The sequence below is a fragment of the Apus apus genome, chromosome 1, assembly GCF_020740795.1.
Source record: "Apus apus isolate bApuApu2 chromosome 1, bApuApu2.pri.cur, whole genome shotgun sequence".
Taxonomy (NCBI): Eukaryota; Metazoa; Chordata; class Aves; order Apodiformes; family Apodidae; genus Apus; species Apus apus.
In genome coordinates, this window is record NC_067282.1 from 140,439,235 (window position 1) to 140,464,171 (window position 24,937).

Genomic DNA, 24,937 nt, shown 5'->3' on the forward strand with positions numbered 1-24,937 from the left:
CCTGCGTTAATGACCCACAGAAACCAATCCCCCTGCTCTCACCGAGTGACTAGCCAAAGAGAAGGAAGGCTTATATATTGTTTCCTTCTTGGTTTGGCAAAAAAAGTCAAAACTCCCATGAACTCTGGACTGCCTAATCTGGTCCACAAAGCTATTCCTTACATTCTGTATTGGGCACTCAGGCAGCATCTCATCAGCCTTTTGCTGCAATCCATTCCAAACTTACCATTTGCTGTTTATATCCATCAGAGAAAGCCATCAGGACAGTTAGGGCAAATCTGCCTTTGTGATTTTCTTCAGATAAAGCAGTACCCTCCCCAGTGGCAGAGGACATAGCAGCAGGTTTGTGTGCTTTCTCCAACTCAGGTTCTAATGGATGGCAGACAGACAAACTTCAGCAACCACTTCTATTCATCCTCACCTTTTTCTGTCACTTCTGCAATTTTAGCAAAAAAAGTGCTCACAGTCCTGTATTTGTGTTGTTTGGTTTGTTTTATTTTCTTTTCTTTAAATCTCAAAATCTTAAGCTTTTTAGGCCTATCATGTTATACTGTAAGGCCTGACTCATGATGTTCTACTCTGAGAGCTGTTGGTACTGTGTATGTGTAACGAGCACATCTGCACAGTAGTACATAGGCTTACACTCCTGTATTTGAATTCTCCGTACTGCCTCTACAATGCCTCCATGGCTGTAGGTGCATACAGGTCTTGGGACAAGTATGCTACCTTTCTGGTTGTTTAACCACCTCTCCTGGTGTTTAGAGATGCCAGCCACAAATGAGTTAAACCACACCAAGGGACTCTGATTTCTCTTTTGTTTTCATTATTATTCTTTTCTATGCTGTCCATTTGATTCCCTTTGATTTTCTTCCTCTCTTTTGTTCTCTGGCTCCTTGCTCTTCAGTTGCTGACTTAAAAATCCCATCATTTCTCAGCACTGGGTACTGTGACTGGCAGTTGTGCTGGACAAACACTGTGGGACTTACCTGGAGAACTTGCAAGAGACGCTTTGTGCCGTTGCCTTGGCAGGTAACCAGTGCTGTTAGCAGTCTTCCAGAGCTGACAAGGCCCAAGCCAAGAAGGCTTAGAAGAAAGCAAGGCTTTATAGTCTCCCCAAAACCATGCCCACAGCTGCTTACAATGTGAGGATACAGAAGGAAAGGGGCTGTGAGGAAAGGATGATTATTGTGCTTTCCTCTCTTCCTTCTCTGGATGGATGTTTCTGCTAAGAAATAGTCCTATGCTTGTCCAGCAGTGACCTAGGCAAGGAAGAAAGGGACATAACAGGGATTTTATTTCTGGACTTGTTCTTTGCTGCTTTGGTGTCCTTGAGTATGAGATGGTCTTTTGCTTTGGAGACCCTAGAAGGAGTTAAAGTAAACTTGAATATGAGAGATGGATCATGAGATTCACCAGCTAAGCTTGCCCTCGTTCCACTCACAGTTTGGTCTGCTGAGTTCAGTGACTCAAAGAAATGAGCTGTCATTACCTTTGAAAAGCCAACACACTAAGATAAAATGATTCTGCTCTGTTTTCAGCCATATCAACAAAATTGTTTACCGAGTTCTGAAGAGTTATATTTTTGGCATCTTTGTGGCCTGTTTTGGCCTGTTGAATGTTACTTATGAGTAAGAAGGAAAGAACTTGACTTGACTCTCAATTATAAAGCAGAATTTGTATGGCTGACAGTTAAAGAAAAACAAAACAATCCCAGTATTTTGTACGTTTACCTCACAGGATCTGGAGAGACAATGAGTATAGAGCCCACTGATTTCAGTGGGAGGAATACATCCTGTTTTTTTAAGTCATGTTTCTGATCTCTCAAAACAACCACAACTTGAAACACTTAAAATCAACACTTGTACATCTATTTGTGGCCTGCTCAGAGTGCCTCGAGACTGTGAAGGAGCTGAGAGGTGACCTTAAACTTTTTTTTAGGAGGATGAGATTTCTGTCACAACGAGCCTCTTCTTTTGTCCTTGGAGGCCATGTTAACCATGGCTCTGCTGTCATCTGTGCTCAGCCACTGTGGCATGAAAAGAGCCCTGTTTAGGCTTCCTAAAAGAAGAACAGGGTTGCAGATCTTTCCAGGACTTGGTTGGGAAACCAATCTCCTTTTGGGATGCTCTGCAACCAACCTGGTTTCTGCTCTTATGCTGGATGAGAGGAGCCGCTCTGTTCTCACCAGTGTGCAGATGTGGGCAGGGGATAGGTGCAGCGAGGCTGGAGTCAGCCTGGTGGGGAGGTGAAAATGCTGTTAAGTGGATAATGGGTCTTCACTGTGGAGTCAAGTTCCACAAAGCCCACAATGCCAGAAAAGCTATAATCTTGAAACAGCTAAGATAGTGTTGCTGACTGTGTAACTTGGACTAGAAATAATAGCCATGGTGGCCCTGGCTTCACTGTAGCCACAGCCTAACAAAGGGGAATATGAAAAGGAAGAGCATAGCGAACAAGAACAGTGAAATGAGTAGTAGCCTAATAAACTATTCATGCCAAGGATTTATGCAGTGCTTTACCTATCCAAAGCACTATGCAAAACATTAGCTGATTATCCTTAATTAATCATTCAGGTAATTAAATGGAAGCAGAATGAAAATGGTTACAGGAAGTTTAGAGTATGAAGGCTTTCTGAAATCATTAAATGATTTTGCTGTCTTTGATGGAAAGAATTCCTTCCTTTAGGGTTTCAGTGTGTTGCCAGTGTGAGTGTTATTGCAATTTTAATAACCACCTGCTTGATTCCCTGGGATGGAAGATTATGTACAGCACAGCCAAAGGTTTCTTGTTTGTTTAGTAACTTTGGCAGTAATATGGGTCTAAAAATGTGAAAACTATCACCAGATCTGTGTTTTAGGATACAGAATTATGATCAGTTTCAGGTACAAATCTCATTCATTCGATTTCTCACCATGAGGATGGATTAGTACACATTCCTTAGCAAAATCTAGCATTTGCCATTGCTGGGAGAACTGACATAGTTACACCATAATCTACTGCTTTACCTTAAGCATAAGGGAAAAACAAAACTCTTCTATGATTCAATGTAAAGGAATTGCTGAATTAATGTGGCAAGCAAAAGACACTGAAAATACTGCAAGTGAAAGGTTATTTTTTAATGTGTTAATTCATTCCCCTGCAGTAAGAAGATAGGAGCCTTTAGCAGAGAATCACTGTGCAACTTGATTCCTGGCTGTGGCATATTTAGGTTTGTGTTATCACCTGCTGTTATCACCACTTACATATTATAAACTCCTGAGAGAACCTGTAAAGAGATGCATTTTTAGTCAGCTGGTCTGAATCACTGCTTTGCTGATGAACCCCTTAAGCTCTTGGAAGAAGAGCTGTTTCGAGCCAGGGCACGATAATCACAGACCAAGCATATAGCTCTGATCTCCTAAATTCAAAGACTTACTGCACTGTGTAAGTCAGGCTTTCAGTTTACCTGCAACCTGAGAATTCAGTATCTTAGGCAGGTACAATACAAGCAGTTGGTGCTGCAGATAAAACCAACTGACCTTTAAGAAAGCTGCAATTTAATAGACTGCTAATTGCTCTGATACCTTTGCAACCCTTCTTCAAAAAGACTACCAAAAGTCTGTGTTCCCTTCTGACCTGCGATAGTGTCACTATAAGCAATGAAAGATATCAGACTTCTTTTTTTCTCTCCCTTTTCCTTTGTCTAGTTCCCCTAGGGACAGAAGATCCTGGCAGCTAGATCTACCACAGGCTTTGGCCTTTTGTTTTCCTGTACTTTTCTCTTGGCACAATTCAGAAGTTTTCAGTGTTGTGCTTCCACAATCACATGCTAAAATATTTGCACAGCTGTCTGATGACAGAAGGGGGGGGGGGGAAGGTAAAAAATCCACTATTCTGTTCGTTGAAAAATTTAAAACAAAACAAACCCCCAACCAACTAGAGTTTAACAGGAGCTGATCATATAAAATCTTCAGTTTGCTCTGCTCTTGTTTAACAAAATCCTCTTCCACCTTGCCTGGTTCCCCCAATGTCCTTCACCTTTATCTTCTAATATGTATCAACCCACATTTTCACCCTTTTAAAATGCCAGAGGGTTAAAACGCCTGTGGGACTCCACTGCCCACCCGTGTGCACTCACTTCAGCCTGTTGCTGGTGTACAGAAAAAGGACCAACTCCTACAAACTATATTCAGGCATTCTTCAGGCAAACCTCTCATTGAAGTCAGTGGAAGGTTTGGCAGAAGGATGGCAAAACTAATTACATTCCTCCCTCAAGTATATGCATTAGATGGTGATGAGAGATGAGAAAATACTGCCTAGAAAGAGACTCCATTAATAAATGAGAAGTAGATGTGGGAAAGAACAGTTGATTGTATTATTTATAAAGCAGTTATAAAATTGCTGAGTTGCTGAGCTTACCTGAAACCCATCAATAACATGCATGACCAAGGCATCGGATAACAGGAGTACAGACAAGCAGGAGCAAGGATCTCCTTGAAAATCAGATGTGGAAATATTGTGGGGGAAAAAAAGCCTAGCATATCCAAATCATGGAACATATTTAGTGTGGCGATAACTTTCTAATAGCCTTGAAAACTGGTTGTGAGTTAATTTTACCAGCAGTGCACCAGAGAATTTTAAGCAAAAACTGAATAAACGTGGGCCATCTTTTAAACATAGAATAACAGTATATACACTTCCTAACAAGGCTAACTTTAGATCAGAGTGAAAAAAAAAATTAAATGCATGTTAAAAAAAAAACCCAAACAACCTACATAGTGATACTAAGAGCAAAAATAAACCTTGATGTTTTAAAGAACCAATCTGGTCACATTTTTGGTCAGAATTACTTAATTAGAGACTGATGATACTAGAGCAGATATTCTGCATCAGATCCTTTGGCACAATGAGTGAAAGATTCAACTTTTCAAATCTTCAGTGACTAAAAGAAGAAAAAGTGAGAAGGCCAACAAGCTCTTTTTCAGCATTGACATCTATAATTCATATCCATGGACTACACTCCCACTACAAACAGTCCACTCCCTTCCTACACATGCAAACACTCCCTGCCTTTATCCTGCGCTCGGACCACACACACATCTCTGACCACTTTCTGCCCTTTGCATCAGCTGGCCTCTTCCCTTGGATGTGTGAATGCCTCCTCTGAACTACCACCTCAATTAAAGGTGTGTTTCCACCCTGGTCCACAACATTGGGGGTTTTTTGAAGGCTTTCTTGCTGTCCTCAGTTGTGAGCTCCAGACAAAGCTTTCCTTTCTATGAGGGAACTTCTCAACCAGGAATGTGGTCTGGACATTTATGGACAAAGGAACATTCATATTCCTGCTCCTGTTGCCTCTCAATTGTTAGGAAGAATGGATGTGCTGTGGCTTTAGCCCTCCAGCTCAGTTTATTAAATCCGTGTCCTCCTGTGGGCGTACACTTAGGGTAGCTCTCTTTCTGTTTGTGGTTGAGGCTGAAGTGCCCAGGCACAGAGTACAGCATCAGGGATGTGTTCTCTCTGTGTTGGCCTGGGTCCAGCAGCCAGAATGTCATCTCCAGCCCTTTAGCCTCTGAAACCGTCTGTGAAATCAGCCTGATGAGGCGACTGATGAGAAATTGGTGCTTATTAGCTGCTGTCATTTTTATACCCTCTTCGGTAAGTGACGGCACAGCAACCCTCGTGATCCTAATAGCTCTAGCTAGTGCTCTGACTGCAGGAAGATAAACCTGCAAATGGAAAAGGCTTCTCCATGTTGCAGGCCAAGCCCAGCCACCTCCCTCTCCCCTTTGCTCCTGTTGTACCCCCTGCTAACCCAGCGTTGTTCCTTCTCAGAGTTGTCTTTTTCAGGGCACAGCTTCATTTTGAAAGGCTTCATGCTATCACACTCAGGGTCACCAAGTCTTTTCCACCAAGGGAAGCATAAAAATATCAGGGGAAGGGGAGCAGCAAACAGAGCAGATATATTTAATTATATGTACCAACCAGTGTTTTCCCTATGTAAAATGAAGTGTGCAGTTCAGTTTCTAATCTTATTTCATTCTTGTTTAACATTACTGAAGAAGCAGCCATAAAATGCCACGATAACATGATTTTTTATAACATGCCTTCATATTTTTGTAACCTCATATCTGTGTGGAATCAGATGCTCAGAAGTCTGGGTATAATCATAACTAATTTTAAACAGGCCACTAAGCCACCATGCAAGGAGGGCAGGGGGAGGGGGATGCTGTTAAAGTCCAGCATCTTTAATATGAAGGCTCTGGACTTCCTAAGAGTGGCCCTAGATGGGCTTACCTACTTTGCAGAGACAGTTCTGCAACGCCAAGTCTAGCAGCATTGGCATGGCCATCACTGCATTTGGTGATGTTCTCCACATCCCGCGTTTAAAATCACATAAACTGAGGAGAAACATAACCTTTTTCTCTAAACCAAATTAAATCACAGTCCTTGTAGAGCTGGAGAAAAGCTGGAAAACTGAGTCTAAAGGCAGAGGCAAAGATGAGTAAAATGGCTTGAATTGTTACTGGTTTTAAAGTCTGAGATTTTTTTTGCCCACTCACGGTTTTTTGAAACTGGTTCAAGTCTTTTTAACCCTTTTAGCTGATATTGCTGTTCTAAGCTAGTCCCACCCCTGCTCCTTCAGATTATAGTGAGGCAATAAACGTACTGAAACCTGTGTCATAGCTTTAATGTTTGGATTTTGGCATCTGGAGGCCTGTCCCTATGCAGCAAGTTGTGATGAGCCACTGTCAGAGAAAGCTCAAACAAATTGAGTTAGAAGTGAGGATAGGAAAGTTAGTCATGGAAATAACGTGTAGTTTTAATTTCTGTCTGTTTTGTTTTGTCCATACCACCTACATGCACACAGAGCTGTATTTGTTACTGGCATCCTGAGTGAGGAAATCCATTACCTTAAAAGAAGCACTTGGCACTAGGAGAGAATAATAAGGAAAGCAACAAAGAACCGTTAGCAACATTTTATTAAGAAGATGAGGTAGATAGTCTGTCTCGTAAACAAGTGGTATTATTTAACTATCCAAGGATTTGCCTTCCAAAACAAGCCTGCATTGTTCATTGTCCAGCAAAATAATGCCTGCTTCTGCAGTCCTGGCTTTGTCTCTAACTACAGCCTGGAGTCTGCAAGTCTCTGCTGCTGTGGTCTGTCCTGCCTGACATTACTAATAATATTTATGTCAATGTTACAATAAAAATATCGTAAACAAGTAGAAAACAGTGGTATTAAGGCTCAGAAAGGATAATGCCAAGACTTTTCAGTTGAAGGGACGGAAACAAAGGAACTCTGCCTGCCCTGAGCTTCCCTGTAGCTGGAACAGGGCCTCACAGACACACTTGCACTCGGTCATGTTGGCAGAAAAATACTCTATTGCTGCCTCAGCTGCTCATTCACCTGTTCAGAGAGACAAAATGGTACCTCTCTGTCCTAGCACTTCTTCAAATACTGGTGAGAGTCTGCTAATGTTCAGATGTTTACCATAACAACCTTTTTTTTTTCCTGTTTTCACATGACATGGTATTTCCCAGAGGAAGCAAGTGGCTCTCTCAGGGTTATGCCAGCTTTCCTATACCACACAAACAAGATTTACAAGTGCTGTGGAGCTCTGTGAGTGGAGTAACCACAGCATGTCTGCCCAAAGCAGAGTGGGGCAAGTACTTTCTGTATAAACCAGCCTTTTTTAAAGAAATGGGTGGGTTACCTAGGTCAGAGGACTCCTCGAAGGAGGAGGCAATACCTACATTCCATGCTCCCATTGCCACCCTGTACCAAGCCACAGGGGACCGCTGCTCGGTTACCGTGGCAACAGTGACGAACTGGCAGCCAGACCCATCATCACACAGTCTCCCCGAGCCCCTGAGAGATGCTTTGGGAAAGAAAGAGAGAAGATTTGTGTCTCAGATCCCCTTTGCTTTTTACTTTGGCTTTCCCTCGCAAGCCTAGAAAAAGGGAAAACTGTGCAAGCTGTCCAAAGACAAACCTGTGTGCAGGCAGGGCACGATGAGTGGCAAGGGGGCTCTAATTTAGATGCCTGCCCTGGCAGAGGCGGGCAAACTATGAGCACCTGTCGGGGAGGATTTGACTTGTGCAAGAAGAAGGTCGTTTATGCAGCCTTGCTCTGTGAGTACTGGCCCAGCCAGCCTCTCATACCTTCTGCTGTAAATGTTATGTATTGTTTATAAATGTTATTTATTATTTATTCATTGGACTATAAAAAATTATGGGGTTTCTTGTTCCTAAGGGGAGGAATTTACTTTTGTGTTAGCTCTGCTAAATAGGCTTCACACAAAAGCTATGAATGCACTACTGCTGGATTTTTTTTCTAGGCATGAAGTCCTGAAGGAACTGCAGACTTACCCTGCAGGTTTTTCACAGCAGGCTTGATGAAATCTGCAGAGCAGTATCTGCCCTTTCCAGTGAGTGCTGTACAATCCCTACCTTAATGGATTGATACCAGCATTTGTTCTCTGGCCAGCTGATATGGTACTATACAAAGATCAGCCTTTTCTTTTCATTCATTATTCTCAGCTTTGTTATATACACTAACTTACTTGGTTTTAGTTGGGATTAAGAATTTAAGCAGTAAATAAATCAAACACTGCTTGGAACAGGTGCAGAAAGAGTATTTGCCCTATGTAGGATAGAGTTACAAGCAGTTTCATTCCAGTGAACTGAAGAGATGCATCAGATAAACTGCTGATAAAAAGAATTATTATATTGGCAAAGATCCATCACACTCCACAGTAGCACATGGATATCATAGTCAAACATATAGACAGTAGTCAAACATACAAAAGCCACGGGTGAGATCAATTTAGCATGGCTAACAATAGGCACCAATAAATGTAGTCATGTTACCAAGTAGTATGATCATCAGTTTTAAATTCTCACCCCAAAAATATTAATTACATCTGAAGATCCGTGACAAGAATATGCTGTTTTGTAAAAATAATAATGCATTGGGGAAAAAAAAAAAGGAGGGGGAAAAGAAATCAAAGGGATCTTGTATACCACAGATCTGAAATCTTGATCAACCTGCAGCCTGCTCAAATGAAAGCTGAGGAGATTTTTTTCAGCAGAAGAATTTGGTGCTTTTTCTGTTCCTTGGCCAGACAGCAGCACTGGGGCATCTCTAGCTGTAATCTCATTAAGACAGTTAGGCTGTGATTGTGATTGTGCTCTGTTGCTGGCGTGTATTGAGGCAGACAAATCATCCTTGGAGCATGGATGGCTCTCACAGTTGAGAAGAGACGGACTACTCTCTTTCTCACGAGGTCTGAAAATCTCACAGCCTTGACTTTGGAAAGGCACGGTTTGCAATCCAGCCAGAAAGGCAAATAGGGACAGGCCTGCTCAGTCCAGGCACACAAGGGCAATTTATGAACATAGCTTCTGTTCTTGGTAATGGAAGTCACATGTGTAAGTTCTCCGCACAGTAACAGCAGAATACACTCCCTTCAGTGTGTAAATAGTATAATGCGCCTGTGTGAGTGTTGGCATGAGAGGCTGGGCTACAACAGAAGAAAAACAGAAATAAAAAATGAATTATTTGTTCATTTTTCCACCCCCAGAACCAGTCCTCTGTTCTGCTTTGTCCAGTCAATTAAAACGCACGCATAGTAGCTTTTTCTTTCTTGGACTGTTTGATCAGACTTGAAAATATTTTTATGATAGAGGATGTTTTTGGGGTCAGATGCAAATTCTTTTCATTCAATTTTATCCCATTACTCTCATTACAATTCCTTAGGACACCATAAATACCCGTTCTTCCTATTTTTGTGTGTTCCTACATCACTCAGACGTTAGCAGATAGTTCTGTTCCTCTGCAGCAGTGCAGTTTAAGTACTTCTGTATGTAAACAGATTGCAGTCCCCTCTGTGACCTCTGCACATGTGGACCTCTTGCACATAAATCCATATCAGTTTATGTCATTTGCTCATAAGCCTCAGAAAGCAGTCTTTGCTGAATGAATGCCAGTGTACCACACAGTTCATAAATATGTACAAGTAATGGGCCCTATCCCAACTAGCTTAGATTCAAAAACGTTTAGCAGATGTTCTGGCTATGGGGGAGGAAAACAGGAGATGAATAAATACAATACTGCAAGAACAAATACTTTGTTGATGAAACTGCACATAAATTTGAATGACAAACACACCCTTACCAGAACTGTGACCTTTGCATAAAACAACATCAACATGTTTTATTAATAGTAGTTCCACATTCTCAGGATCAATAAAGTGACTTCATTGATTTACTTTCCCATTTTTATTAATACTTCTCTAAACAGTGATGAATTTGGATGGAACACAAGTAGAGTCTTTTTAATATCTTGTCAAAGGACAAATCTAATAGTACTAGTAAAGCAGTAAGTTTCTCAACCAGGGCCACCTTTTCCTAAAGAGAACCTAACTATGGGTAGGTTAAGTGTTTGAAGAAACTTTCTGGACCTGTTTTGAGATTTAGGGCTGTTGGTTATTTCCAGTCAACAGCACAAAGGAGCAGTTCTATGCACTTGGTTAAAGAAGTAAAGAGCTGTTGCTTTATAAACAAGTATGCATAACATAGCTCAGGCTCTCCCTTAATCCAATCTCCAAATAGTAAAGGTGCCTTTTAGACCTTAATGCATGCTGTGTGTAGTAAACCAGTCCCAGAGGGAGCCACCTCACAGGCAGCTCTTGTGAGGAATTTGTATAGCTCAAATTTTGTGAAGAACCAATGATGTCTCTTGATGATGACCTTGCAGGACTTTCTCTCCGTTACATTGCACAGAGGTATATTTAAATCAGTTCCTTTAGTCCTTCTTTGGGGCTGAGTACAAGGAAATGCTGTACTTCTGTTTTTTTTGCTTAACATACTAATTGCATAGTGTGGCAACAGTCTAGTAGTACTTCATCTAGGTATCATCTTCTTGCATATCTGTTTTGTGCTCATTGAAAACACTTGTTTTACTACTTTAGATGATCTTGCACCTCTTTACAGACCTGAGCAGTTGTTCTTAAAAAAGCATGAAGTCAAACTCAGCTGGGATACTCTTTCCAGCCCTTAGCATACTGTACAGTTTTGGGAGGAAATTTTCTGACCTTGGGTAGCCTTTGGTTTGGGTTACTGCTATTTAAAAACATTTACAGTATAGTGATATGAAAGTTGTGTGTTTCCCATTAGTTTCTTATATGCCCACAGCCCTGAGTCATAGCAGCAAACCCAGACGCAACTTTAAATTTTTCTGCTTGGAAAATCTGTGAGCGGTGAAATTATCTACAGTGTATATGAAGAGACTTGAAGCCTCTTTTCCTAAAAACCTCCTGAAGGCTTAAGTCTACACTGAACACTCAGCAGATTTGTATGTAGCCCCAGAGATACTTTCCTTATTAGTTTCTATCTGAAAGCTTATATTCTTAGCCTGAAGTGTTAGAAACACTTTCCTATGTGATCAAAGTTTACTGGATCTGATGGGCCAATTTTTGATGGTTCCCTGATGAACCAGAGATGTTTTTAGCTAGGGAAGTTCTACTTTTTCTTAGTGAGCCAATAGGCAGTTTTGTCAAGAGAATTAGTCTTATATTTGTTTTCTTGTAGTAAAACACCACCAGCAATTTATTTGGAACTCAGGTCCCACTCCTGCACACATCACGTCAGATTAGTATGTGCATGTGTGTTCAGGGGTGGCAAAAGGGATTAAATAGCACCATTTTGTAAATATTACAGTTATTCAAATACTTATGCAGTGAATAACTGCCTGCAGCAGGAGAATGCTGGGTGGTTGATGACTTCTGCCTTGTCTGTCAAACACAAGTTGAACACCTGTGTTATTGCTTAGGAAGTCAGCTCTATGTTTTCTCCAGAATTGGACAACTCTTCTTGCTAACAGTTGCAGCTGATTCAGAAGACAGCAAATTTTAAGACCGCTGTAGACTAGAATTTCTCTGCTGTCCTTTAATTTCTTTTGGAAACATTTCTTCTTTTGGCAAGTGTTCAGCTGCTGAACTGTATACAGATTACTTACACATTAAAAAAAAAAAAAAAATTAAAAAATTGGCCTAGCTGTCCAAGTAGATGTATCAGAAAATAAAAATACAACTCATCAAGGAGATCCCAAATTAAATTGCCTCTAATGGTAGCAATTTCAATGCAGTGACTTTCAGCAGAAACACTTGCATACAGGAGGTAAGAGTTCTGGTTAATGGAGAGCATCTCAGATGCTTCAGTGGCACTTTGGTTTAATGTTGTGGCCTTGACTTTTACAAATTCTGCCACATATGTGGAAAGGGAAGGAAATCTGGCACTGTAAACATCATACTAAGACATGTAGGCAGGTGGGATGTTTGCAGAACACACCAAGTGCTCTTTCCATTCTACATCATACTAGTATGGCCTCAACTGGGAGCATGTATGCTATTCCTGCACAGGGAAATTAATGAAAGACTTGGACTGAAGTGAAAGCCACCAAAGGTGAATATTCAAGAATTACCAGAGGTCTCACAACGTAACCTGGGAGGACAGGCAAGAAGAAACAGAGTTTTAGGTCTGGGGAATGTAATACAAAGTTAGATGATAAATCTTTGTGCATCTAAAAAGGCTGTTGCAGGAGCAAGAGGAACAAACAGATGTTTTCTTTCTCTGTGCTGGGTAGGATGAGAAGTAGATGTAAATTAGGGTGAAAGAGATCCAGGTTAATCATGAGGGAAAACTTTCTAAAGGAAAAAAAAGAGTGAATGAGAAAGGAACATTGTCTGGATAGACTGTGGTGCCTGCAGTACTGGGGAGGTCTTTAAAGGGTAAAATAGATGGGGGAGATGCTTACACAGGGATGGAGTTAGATGACCTCTCAGTATCCTTTCCAGCCCTGTAATTCAGTGATGGCCTCCTTGTTTGCAAATTGACTTGTGGTGTTTTCACTTAATTCCAGATGTGGGGCCTCTGCTCCAGGACAGTATGCTTTTAGTGGAATTTGCTGTTCTTGGGTTTTAGAGATTACAAATTCCCACAGGAGCAGTCTTGCACCTGGCAAGTTCTGAGCCTTGGAAGGTCGTCAGAAGAGAAGTCAAGATTCCTTGGCCATTCTTACTGTGAAAATAGCCTTGATATCATGGGGATATGAAAAACTTTCTTGGATTTTATTCTGTAATTCGCCCTCCTCGCTACACTCCTTGCCTGGCACCTGGCCCTTATGGACCTTCAATAATTTATCTTAGAAATAGAATATATAAAAAACTCAGTCCTTAATTTTGTAAATTCTCTTTTCAAAATGGGACATGGTACCATACTCTGACCTTATTTTGAGCAGTAGCAGCTCGCCTCCTTTTAAGAGATGAATCTTGAATTACAGTATTTTTCCATGGATTGGTTTGGGACTGCTGCCTTGACAGCTGCTCTGCTTACTAGTGGTCAATTCTGGAGTGCAAGACACCCAGTTTTACAGTGCTTGTGGGCACTCTTTCACAGGGAATCACCACCTGGATGGGGCTAGGTGGCTCTTATCTAGTCCAGTGCAAACCCATCAGTTCTTCTCAGGGAGAGGTACAGTGATGGGCTTATCTTGGACATCACCATCCTGGAACATCAGTCTACCAGATATCACTAGGCTGTGACGCAAGATTCCAGCTGTCTTACTTAGCTTGCTTTTACAAAGTACCCCATTTTGTGGTGATGTTGCAGCCCCTTGTTTTTGTGAGTGTGCTTTATTAGCCTAAAGTTCTGCACAGTACTGCCTTCCACCCTCCTCCCACTCTGAACACCACGTGCAGGCAGTGAAAAGAGACATGCAAAGGAAGTATAGTGCTTTGTTTCTGCTTTAGTTCTACTTATTTAAACCCTTCCTCTTACAGTGCATTGTGAAAACTCCTCTGGGAATCTGACAGCATAATGATGCAAATAACCTTGTCATATGACTAAGCCTCTCATGCTGGATTCCAAAATACCAAGCCAAGAAGTACACATCTTTCTATGGATGCCATAGGCAGCCTCATGCTAGAGTGCAGATGGCTCTTCAATTCCCTAATGGGAATTGTTTGGGTCCTTATTAGCTTTTTACAAAGATTAATGTTAAACTGACAGCCCTCCTCACTGTCAGTCATCGGTGGCCACATTTTATGCATTGGCCCCTTTCAGAGCATTTAGAAGTGTCTCCCGTATCACCGTATGTAAACCCTCTCCTCCGTCTCCTTTTATTTTTCAATAATCCAACACATCCCCAACCTGCATCTTTGTAGAGGAGGACACTTTGAAATTTTGGCTATCAACAGGTAACTGCCTCCCCTACAAATAACTACTACATCAGTGACTTTCACTGACTTCAAAGAAAGAAATAGCCATTGCCTGGAGCTCTGGAGTTCTTGCCACCCTTTTGGCACTTGTATGTGCATGACTATGTGCATTTGTTAAAGACAGCCAGGTTTTTGCCAGGTTTTCCAACACATCAGCAGGCTACAACTCTCAAGTGATTGCAACCAGTAGCTCTAATTTCTATGATCATGGAAACTCCATCAGTAAACAGGGTGGGTTGAGCCAAGTTTAGATCAGCTAAAGGCTTTCCTCCATCTGTTCTCAGACGAGGATATAGATAGTGATTTGGGAATTGTGCACTTCTGGCTGGTATTTGTCACACCACACTGTAGTAAGAATTTCCTCAACTGTATCAGAAGCTCATTTTATGCATCTCTTAGGAACGGTGTCTACTTTGTTTTTTATCACCATATGGTATTGCAGTACCTGACTGCTTTCCATGCCAAAACCCCTGATAGACTATGGAGATCAAAACTTTTTTAAGGTAGGTTTGGAAGACTATGCTTTGGTAGGACATTGGGACTCTGTGAGTCTGGATGTGAAAGGTGTTTGAACTAGCTCTTCTGAAAAGGCCTGTTTAAAGGAAAACTGGTGTACTTTTGGATTACCATTGCTATTACGAGATTATCCTGGGTTTGTACTTGATTCCTAATCCCTGGGTCATTCACAGTGCTTCTGTATTGTTTTGCATTCCTGCTCTATTTAGGTGCACACCCACTGGCTCCCTTGGCTGAAGAGTTCAAGGGCATACTCGGCTGAGTGTGGCATGTATGTGTGCTAGTTATACACACTGAAGTACAGATAGAACGAGACATTTGTATAAACAGAATACAAACAGGTGTGTATATATGCACACAGACAAGTGGGTGTATGTATATGCTGAACTGACAGTGCTCTTCTTGACTGCTAGTTCAGATGCAGAGCATTCAGCCAGTACCCTGGGGATTCTAAGAGTGTTAAAAAAATAAACAGCTGTGCATAGAATCATAGGTTTGCTTTGGTTGGAAGAGCCCGTTAGGATCAAGTCCAACCATTAACCTAGCACTGCCAAGTCCACCATTAAACCACCCCCCAAACATCTTTATGTTCCTCTCAGTACTTCCTTGGTGAACAGGGGTTTGCCATTTCCCTGTCCATCCAGTTCCTATACTATTACCTCAGCATAACCTGATGGATTAGTCATTATTTGGGTCTTCCAAGTGGATTCAGTTAGCAGGAGACAGGGATGATGGGAGCAGGCATTCCTCTGATGTAATGTCACCCACTTCGCAGCGCACGCAGGCAGTGAGCTGTTTTCCCCACCGCAGCAGGATCCCAACAGCAGTTGCCATGACCACAGCTCCAAGCTTCCCCCCAGCCAGCCCCGAACCAAAAAGACATTTCGCCTTTTCTCAGGGTGGTGTTAGAAGCGTCTCTGCAGCCGTTTTTACATCCCATTTGCCGCCTTTCTCCTGCCGGTTCCTCAGGTGCCGTCTCTCCCGCTCCCGGCCTCACCGCCGTGCCCCCCTGCGGGGCGGTGCGGGGCGGTGCGGGGCGGTGCGGTGCGGGGCGGGCGGCCCGGCCGCTGCCACCGGCACCCCCCGCTGTCAGAGCTGCCCGGCCCGCCGGCCCTTGCCGCGGCTGGGCGGGGGGGCTGCGCTCGCCTCGTCCTGGGGATGGGTGGGTGGGTGGGCGGGCAGTCCGGCGCGGGACTCTGCTCGGCAGGGGGTTCCTGCCCGCGGGAGGCACTCGCTTCCCCTGGGCGGGGGTGGGCAGCAGGGCGGGCGCAGGGGCAGCCCGGGGGGGGGCCCGCCCGGGGGGGGGGCCCGCCCCGCAGCGCCCCCGAGACCCCGGCGGCGCCGGGCGGGGAGGCGCGCGCGCGCCCCCAGCGGCCCTTCGCGCGCCCGGGTCACAGAGCGCGCCCCCGCTGCCCCGGCGCGCGCCGCCCCGCACGCGAGGGTCCCGCCCCCCAGCCCCCCCCGCCCCCCCCGCGGCGCGCTGAGCGGCTGCCGCCCCGCCCCGCCCCGCCCCCTGCTGGTTCGGGGCGCCCCTCCGCCAGCCGCCCTTGGCGCGCGCCCTGGCCCCGCCCCGCCCCGCCCCGGCGGCCAATCCGCGCGCCCGGCCCGTGCGGCTCGAGCGGGCGGGAACGCACCATCGCCGCGGCGCGGGGGGGGGCGGGTGTGGAGCCGAGAGCCTGGAGGGGCAACCGCGGCTGTTGGCCGCTCGCCGCCGCGCCTCGTGCCGCGCCTCGTGCCGCCCCGGGGCGGCCCCGCTCCCCCCCCCCACCCCACCCCCGCGCTCAGAGCCCAGGGGCGCCCGCCCGCTGCAGCCCCCGCCGCGCTCCCCCCGCCGCCCTGCGCCGCTCTAAGGGCGCGGCGGGGGGGGCGTGGCCTCGCCCGCACGCGCCCCGCCCACCGGCCCGCGCTCGGGGCGGGGCCGCGGCAGCTGCCAAGGTGTGCGCGCGCCGCTCCGCCCCCCGCAACCCCCCCCCCTGCCGCGCGGGCCGGGCCGTTCCGCGCCGCTCCCGCTGCTGCCCAGCCCGGCGGGCGGAGCGCGGCCCCGCGGCAGAGCCAGCTCCGGCCGCGGCAGCAGCGCCGGGACCGCCGCCCCTGGAGCAGCATGAGGCGCAGGCGAGTGCGGGGCTGGGGGTCCCTCTGCCGCCGCCGCCTCCCCCCGGGAGGGCGGGTTCCCGCGCGGCGCGGCACCGCGGCAGGTGGGGTGGCCGCTGCCCGGCGGCGCGGGCGGGCGGGCGGGCGGCGTCTCCTGCGGCGGTGGCGGACGATCCGCTTCATCCCTTGGCATCGCCCGGGAGCGGCCTGGCGCAGCGCCCCGGGCTCTGGCGGCGGCGCTGGGGTCTCCGCGCGGCGCTGGGGCGGGGGCCGCGCGGGCCCGCAGGGAGCGGCGGGGGCTGGCACCGGGCGGCCGGGGACGGCCGCGGAACTCGATCCCCGCGGCGGGGCGGCTGGTCCCTGCCGCCTCCCTGGCCCGGTTACGCGGCTGGGCGCCGGGCAGGAGCGAGGCGGGGGCGGCTCGGCGGGGACCCCCGAGCGCTCCTCCGTGGGGGGGTGCGGCTCAGCGGAAGGTACCGGGCACCTCCGTCCGCGCGTGGCGGGCTGGGGGACGGGGCGGGGGGCGGGAGGAGGGGGCGGCCCGTGGCCTCGCCGGCTGGGTCCCCCCGGGCTGCCCGAGGCAGCGGCTGTGCTGGCTGCCTGACACCGCCGGTCAACTTCACCGCCGTGCCTACCGCAGTGCCATAAAGTGCTCCCCGTGCTTCCATCGTCTGAGAGCTTGTAGCACCCCTCAGGTGAAACTGCGGGTGCCCGCTTCGGTTTATGTAGCCTTCTGTTTGTCTCGCAGACCGTAAGCCTTTATAGCCTTTGTGTTGTTATTCTAGGTGTGTTCGGTATAAGAGATGTCTAGGTTTCTAGTCCTTTTGTCTCTGTTCTGCTTGTTTTTGTTATGACACAGACTAAATGTCTGCAGGCTGTTGTCCTAAGATGTGTGTAGGGTGTTGGAATACTTAAGGCTAACTGCTTCTAAACATAGGGTCCCTTCTCTTATTATAATAAAAACCTACTTATGCATTCACTGTAACAGCTTCATTCCATATTCTGGAGAAGTCAACTCTTTCCTCATGCAGTCATCCATTTAAGGTTAGTGCTGCGGAGCAATCAACAGTAACTTTTGTTGAGATGGAGGAACACTTTTCAAGTCTGGCACTGCAAAAATTGCCACTTCCTTTGTTGGTTCTGTTGTACTGCTTTGAAACGTTAACAAACGGAGTAATCTGTGGGAAATCTCTTTGAGTGGGCAGTTTAAGGCTTAAATTTAGGGTTCTTGGTTATTCTGCGCTTTAAATGTAGTGGTCAGAACTGGGGTGTGGGGCTTAGAGGAAGCTGAGCAAATAAATGGCCTCTTGCTGGATACTCTTGAGTTTACAGAAACTGACTTACCTGTTAAAAATTTAGAAAGGTGCAAGTTAATCAAGCTTAAAAAACCCAGTAAACAAGATTTTGTGTGTATAGCTAAGATCTTACTTGAAATAAACTTATTTTCCCAATAGCTATCCTTTCTACATTTGTTTTAGAAAATGTGCTTATTCTACTTATTTTTCACTGTCATGTTTTCAGCACTTGTACTTGGGTTGGTCATACTGTAGGGCTGTTTTTGGTAAAAATAACTCAGTAAATGGGAATTGCCTTCTTTAATCATGGAAATATTTCTGTTGATGTACAAGCCTGTGAAAGCTTACTTGCACTAAACTAGATTTAGAGTTACATTGAAGTTGGCAGTGTCCCTTTAAACCAGCCACAAGTCTACTACACATTCATCTGCAGTTGAAAATAACAAAGCCACCCTACAGTTAAGAAATGATACGTTTGTATTTAGCTTGTAGCTTGCTAATGTACTCGTGCCCAAGAACGCAGATGGATATAACTACGTATACTAGACTTTTAATTCATTCATACCTTAAAATACAATTAGAAGGTAAACCCTATAGCTGTTTGGTGAAGTTGGAGATCCTTTACTTCTGATTATTGGGCAGAGGAACTCCTCTGAAGTGTTAGAGGAAAACAGTAAAGATTTTTCTTCCAACAGTTGTCTTAAAGTATTTGTGCAGAAAAAATAACTAGTAGTTGTGCTGATTATGAATGACAATTATCTGTATTTCATTTTTCAATGAATTTGAATACAAATCCTCTTCCTGACTAATCCTGTGTGTTAAGAGAGGATCTGTAAGTAGTATGTGACTATATATTCCTGATGTAAACCTAAACACAGCTAGTTGGGGTCAGGATGACATTTTGTTGTAAGCTTTCTTGCCTCTCTGGGTTTCAGGTATCCTGCAGACATGCCTCACATGAGAAATCTTAGTTATTTTGCAGCTGCAGGTCTCCTTAGATATAGATAAAGACTACAGCACTGTTACTTTTCCATGAGAGTCTGAGTTACTGTTGTACACATGGTAATGCAGAGCTGGTGACACACTGCTTATGGAGAAAGCTGAAGCAGAACTGGTCCTTAGTTGGATGTGCTCCTCCCATCTTGAAGGATTTAAAAACAACTTCTCAATCACTTAAGTAATCCATGAATAGGTTAGTTTTTTGTTGTTTTTTTTTTTTTCTTCTTTGCAAACACAAAGGCTGTCTTGCCAATGTAATCCTAGAGTAGTATTCAGGGTAGCTCTAGGTACAGGGAGAGGGAGAACTGCATGTGCTGCTGCTGTCTGTCTTTAGTAGAGATAGGAACACTTCCACTCTCTCTGTTTACTGTGTCACAGGACGTTGCCTATGGGAGCAACAGCAGAACCCGTAGATGGACTTCCTTTGGTGTTACAGCTTTTGTGCTATTACTGTAGAGAAGTCTTAGGCAGCTGTGGGAACAGGTTGGTCAAAACTTGTTTCTGCTGTGCAGCTATGAGCCCTGATGTTTCAGGAATCTATTCTCTGCTAGTTAGTCTATGTCTTAAAAGCCTGCTCTGTTCATGTACAGCTGGGGCTAGGGCTGCACTAAAAGCTTCCGTCGGTGTCGCTGCCAGTCAGAGGTATGGTCTGTGTATGTAAGGTCCTTGCTCAGATTCAGTTATACAGGTAAAGCACACGTGTGCTATTGAGGCTTGTCTTAACACTGTGGTCTGTTGCTAAAATATAGGTGTGAAATGCAACATTGTCAATATACTGTATGACTGTTCAGATACTGCTGAGGTATTTCTAGTGCGGATGTGATCTGAGAGAACTTTGGAAGGCACATGTTTTTATGGTAGCAGATCCTAACAATAATCTCACCTTCCATTTAAAAAGGGGAGGAGAAGGAATTTCCCACTGGTAAATCCAGTAAGTGCCTTTTTACATGAGCTCCATCAGGGGAGCCTGGTTTGCATTTTCTTAGGTCTCCCAGCTGCACTGGAGGATAGAGCAGACCCTAACCCTGCAAAGTAGCAGGGTGTAGCTCAGATGTCAGCTACAGAGATGCTCTTCATAATTTGATAGGTGGAAATAAAGCAGTAATGATACTGCTCTGGTATTCATGTTGCTATTTGGAAATTATACACGAGGCAGGCACTGCTTATTTACAGTGGAGAAGAGCAAGAGGTGAGCTAGCATAAGAACATCAAATCACCACCCTTTCCTTCCTTTTTCTCCCCCTCCCTCTCCCAGCTGAATAATATATTCTGTTGTCATTACACAAGGGAGAAGGAGAAAGGGAAAAGTGCATTTGGGAGAACCCAAGAATGTACACTGAGGAGTGAGAATGTAGACTGTGTTTGTGAATGGTATGAAAACCTTTGGATTCCAGTTGAGCAGGACGTGCAGTCACCAAATTGTTGTCTCTTCCTGCAGTCTCCTAGTTTTGAGGCAGCTGGATAGGTACTTGATAGGGCTGTAACAGCATTTGGTTTCTTTGTGTAAACAGATATGGATCCTAGCTGTTCTTCTCATGCCTGTATTGTATCTTGATTTGAAGAGGCACCATGATGCTCTTACGTATGGAGTGGCTTGTGATAAAAATTTCAGAGTCCAGATATGGGAAACAAGTTGTGGAAAGGAAGGTTGTTCACGTGTGTGGGCAGCCTCTCTTCTGACACCCCTTCACCCCTGCATTTTCTTTTGAAGTTTAATTAAGCAGCAATTATTTGGCTTGGTAGCAAGAGGAAACTGAAGGATGTTTTTCTTTCTTTTCTGAGGTATTGAAATTGACTCCATTCAAAAGTATTCAGTCAGACTAGGAAAGGAAATGCAAGTTATTGCTCTTTGTAGACAGCAGTAAATTAACAATAAAATTATTTCAGTTTCAGGAAAGAGGAACCTATTTCACCCCACACTTCCTAAGGAGAGTTCATAACTTTTCTGCTAAAGGTGTGCAGTAGCACTGAGCTTCTTACTGAAGAGAGAAACCTGGTTGCTCCAGTAGAGATCAGCTGTTCTGCAGCTGTTGTTTTTGCAAGAGACAACATGAGAAACTGCTGTTCGTTTTTGAGAAGAGTCACTGAAGAAAGCTATGGAAATTGTGAGGAAAATCTTTTTACTACATTCCTGTCTCTTTCAGCCTGTCATCTGTCTTCTCCCCAGATCTTTATCTGGGTTATATGTTAACCTTTTTCATTCTTTCTCCACAACATCTTTGAGATATGATCTTTTGTGTCTAGCCACATGGTTGAAACTAGTCTCTGCCCTCACTTTGTGTCTGGATTTCTTTTTGGTGCTCAACTGTTCAAAACAATGACCATTTTTACTTAAAGTGGGGATTTTTTGTGTGCCCTTAAGGCATTTAGCAAACCATTCCTATGCGGGGTTCTACAACTACAGACATAAGCTGATTTTCTTCTTGGTCCTTTTTGACTGTCATCTAGAATGTCATACTGTGGAGAATTTGACATGTAGTCCCACCTGTTACTGCTGCTAACTTCTAGGTATTCATTAAGCCTTGTTGTGGTCTTTCTTTGCCTTGATCATCCTGAAAGAGGAGTGGCAGATGGATACTTTTAATCCATCATGAAGTAGAGTTCCATGAACATATACTGAGCTACTTCATCTTCTGCCTTCAGAACTTCAGAGAGGTTCTTAATGCCCTCCCCTTCCTTGAGCTGACTGAACCAGAACAGCCTGGCAGTGAACCAAGTAGGTCACTGCTTATCTTTGTGAGTGCTTTTGTCTTTTTGCTGTGCTCCTTTCTTTGGATCCACTTGTCCAGCAATCATGTCATCCCTTGAGTTAGTCTCTGCGTGCAAGAGGTGTGTTTTCTTGTTCTGCTCCTGTGTAGTATATTACACATTGGAGTTCTGGTTTAGACTGGTGATCTCAAACATAATTGTAGGTTATGAAAAAAAGGTGAAGTCTTGCAGTTTTGTGTGCTTTTTCCAACATCAGTCCAGGAATATTTGTCTAATGGTATGGGTCTTTGCTGTGTGTCTCTACATTAGGATTCTGGTTGTACAGCTTAATTAAAATCTGGGAAATAACCCACTTACTGCATCAATTTCCTCTTTGGCCAGCAGGAAAATTATACTGTATTACTGCTTTCTGCCCTGCTGTTTGGAAATAATTCCTCTGAATCCACAGTGCTTTGAAGTGAGGCAAGGCTTGCTGGGAGCTGGTGTGATTGATGAAAGAGGACGTTTCAGTGCATCGAAGACTTTTAATGAATCTCTTCCTTTCAAGCTTTACTTGGTTATATCCTTTGTCATCTTGGCTGCAAGATGCTTTAGAATGAACTTTGGATGGTGCATCTAAGGAAGTCTTGGGCTGTAATCTTAAACTCTTCCAAGTACCTTTTGAACTAAAGTGACTTGATGGGTATCATAACTTTTATCGTGACCTCCCTTTAAGTTATGAAGATCTCTCTCCACGGAGTCTGTGGGAAGTTAAAATGTAGGTAGAACAGCCGCATTTTTGTGGAATTGTATCTTGTCTCTGCTATGCAAGTAAAAGTGCTTGTGGCCGTGTGAGTCCTATCTAACATTTCTATCTCTTTATGGCCTTGATGGAACTGCCTTGGTTTAATGGGATGGTTGGAAGGCCCTTACTGCCCTTCTCTTAGTCTTTCTAAATATGTTGTGTATACTTAACACAACTGTTAAAAAGGGCTTCTCTTGTCAAGTCCTGTGAAAACAGTAGTGTAGATCCTGCTCCATTTTTGTGAGAGGCTGTAGCTTGTAGTGATTTGCACCGTTTAACACTTGCTAATGTTTTTTCGAGGTTTGTTCAATAAATGAATCTCAAGGCAACACAAAACCAAATTTGGCTTGAACCCAGTTAAAGAGCACAAAACCAATTGATATCCATCCAGTGATACCCTTCTAATAGACTACTCTGGATCTTGTGTTGAGAAATGTCTTCCAATCCTGATAACATCATGGTTATGAGACTGAAGAAGCACATGGGAGGACAATAGATTTTCTCATCTCCTTTGTTGTGTTGTGATCTGCACAGAAATAAGGAATAGAGGCAGGTATTCATTCACCTGTGAGTCTTGCTCAAATCCAAGAATATTGCACTAATCACTATTTTATTTTATTAGGAGAAAGTTATTTCTTTAATAACAGTCTGTGTACATTGTGAATGGTACTCCATCTGCTATAAACGGGGTTCTGCTTGGTTTGAGAACTAAAATCCAGATGAGAGTGTGTCAGGAAAAGTAAACCGTTTTACATGCTGTTGATGATTCATTTGCCATGCTAAATCATTAATTAAGTGAAACTCCCATTCAGAATTCTCTAGAGCTGTGCCTCTTTTTGCATTGTTTGTAAAGGAAGACTGTTTTGGAGTTAGCCTTTGTGTATAGTTTCCTTGGTGAGCCTAGGAAGGCCAGTGCCTTGCACCTGGTATTTCAGGTTTCTTCTAGATCTATTGCAATTTGCCTTGCTGCTTATAAATGGAATCTGAACATATTGTGGACTTTCCAGGGAGAATAGAGCAGCCTGCACATCCAGGAAATAGAGGAAAAGGCTGTGTGTCAGTGATACTTGGTTTGCTTCCAGTACTTGAGAAAGACAGGAGTTTGTACGTGTGAATATGAAGGAGTTATCTAGGAGGTGGCAGCATAAGTAGCAGATATCTACTAATAATTTTCCACAGTGATACTATTCAGTGTTCCCTCAGAGAGAAAAGACAGATGGGCTGCAGTTGAGCCCATTGTTGGATATTGCTCTTTTCTTGTTCCCTTTGCATTACATATAATGCCTGTTGTTACATATGACTGGAGAGCCACCCAGGACACTGCTTTGCCAAGTATTGTGTTAAACATAGTGAGGAAGTCCCTGCTCTAAGATACATATTTTTTGCTTAAATAAGGCACGTGAAAGTGGGAGAAAGCTTATATGGTTTTTCTGTTGGCATGGAAAATACTGGGAAGTTTGGAGTTCGGCGTGTTGAATATAATAGTATTTGGCAGTGTATTTATTTTGGGGATGTGAATCAATCTTCAAATCATTCAGTGGGACACTTATAAAGGTGCAAAATGTAAACTCTGTGGGCGTATGAGGATATACATATATCTGTGAGAGGTCTATATTTGTGTCATCTGGGAACCCTTGTCTTGGAATAATGAGTTTTGCATCCAGGGCAAAAGTCCCTGGGACAACCTCCCTCAGTCAGTGTGGTCTGTTTTTTTGAGATTGAGTGGACTTCCTTCTGAACTGTCTCTCAGACATCTCTCTGCACTCATACCACACTTGTTCCCATTACCCTGGTTGGATATCCTACCCAGATAGTAAGTGATGGAATGTAATGAAATCAGAAGTATGAGTTATTCCAGGTGACCACATTGTATGCTGAGCCAATTCCACCATCTGCTGATATGATTCTTCATACAGTTGTGCTTATGAATGTATTCAGTGTGGTTTGTGAGGGAAGGGAGGAGTCTTCTGATCCATGTTACCTCTGGGACAGGAGAGGGGTCTTTATTGACTAATATGCTGTGTGTGCAATGTGCAGCCCCTGTCTCATCACCTTCAGGTCTGCTTCCTTGGTTTTTGATTGTACTTTTCCCTCACATCTCTTTTTTGTCCCTTCCTACACAAGATGCAGAACCTTCTCCTGGCCATGGTCAGACAGAACTTCAGTAGCACTGTGGAGGGAGTTTAGCATCCCAGCAACAATGGACTGTTTCTGGTATTTTACACTTGCATCTCAGGATATGGTGCCAGTGGGAAACTGACTTCTTGGTTAACTGGCTTTT

The 24,937-nt window shown here is 44.4% G+C and overlaps 1 protein-coding gene across 6 annotated transcripts in view; it reads left to right on the forward strand.

Annotated features, from left to right (window-relative positions):
• Nucleotides 1-8,090: 8,090 nt before the first annotated feature.
• MICAL3 (microtubule associated monooxygenase, calponin and LIM domain containing 3) overlaps nucleotides 8,091-24,937 on the forward strand; it is a 167,342-nt gene continuing 150,495 nt past the window's right edge. For all 6 annotated transcript variants that reach the window (XM_051609108.1, XM_051609103.1, XM_051609104.1 and 3 more), the window contains exon 1: nucleotides 8,091-8,116. The gene's annotated coding sequence lies outside the window, so the exon portion shown is untranslated. The remainder of the gene's footprint in view (nucleotides 8,117-24,937) is intronic.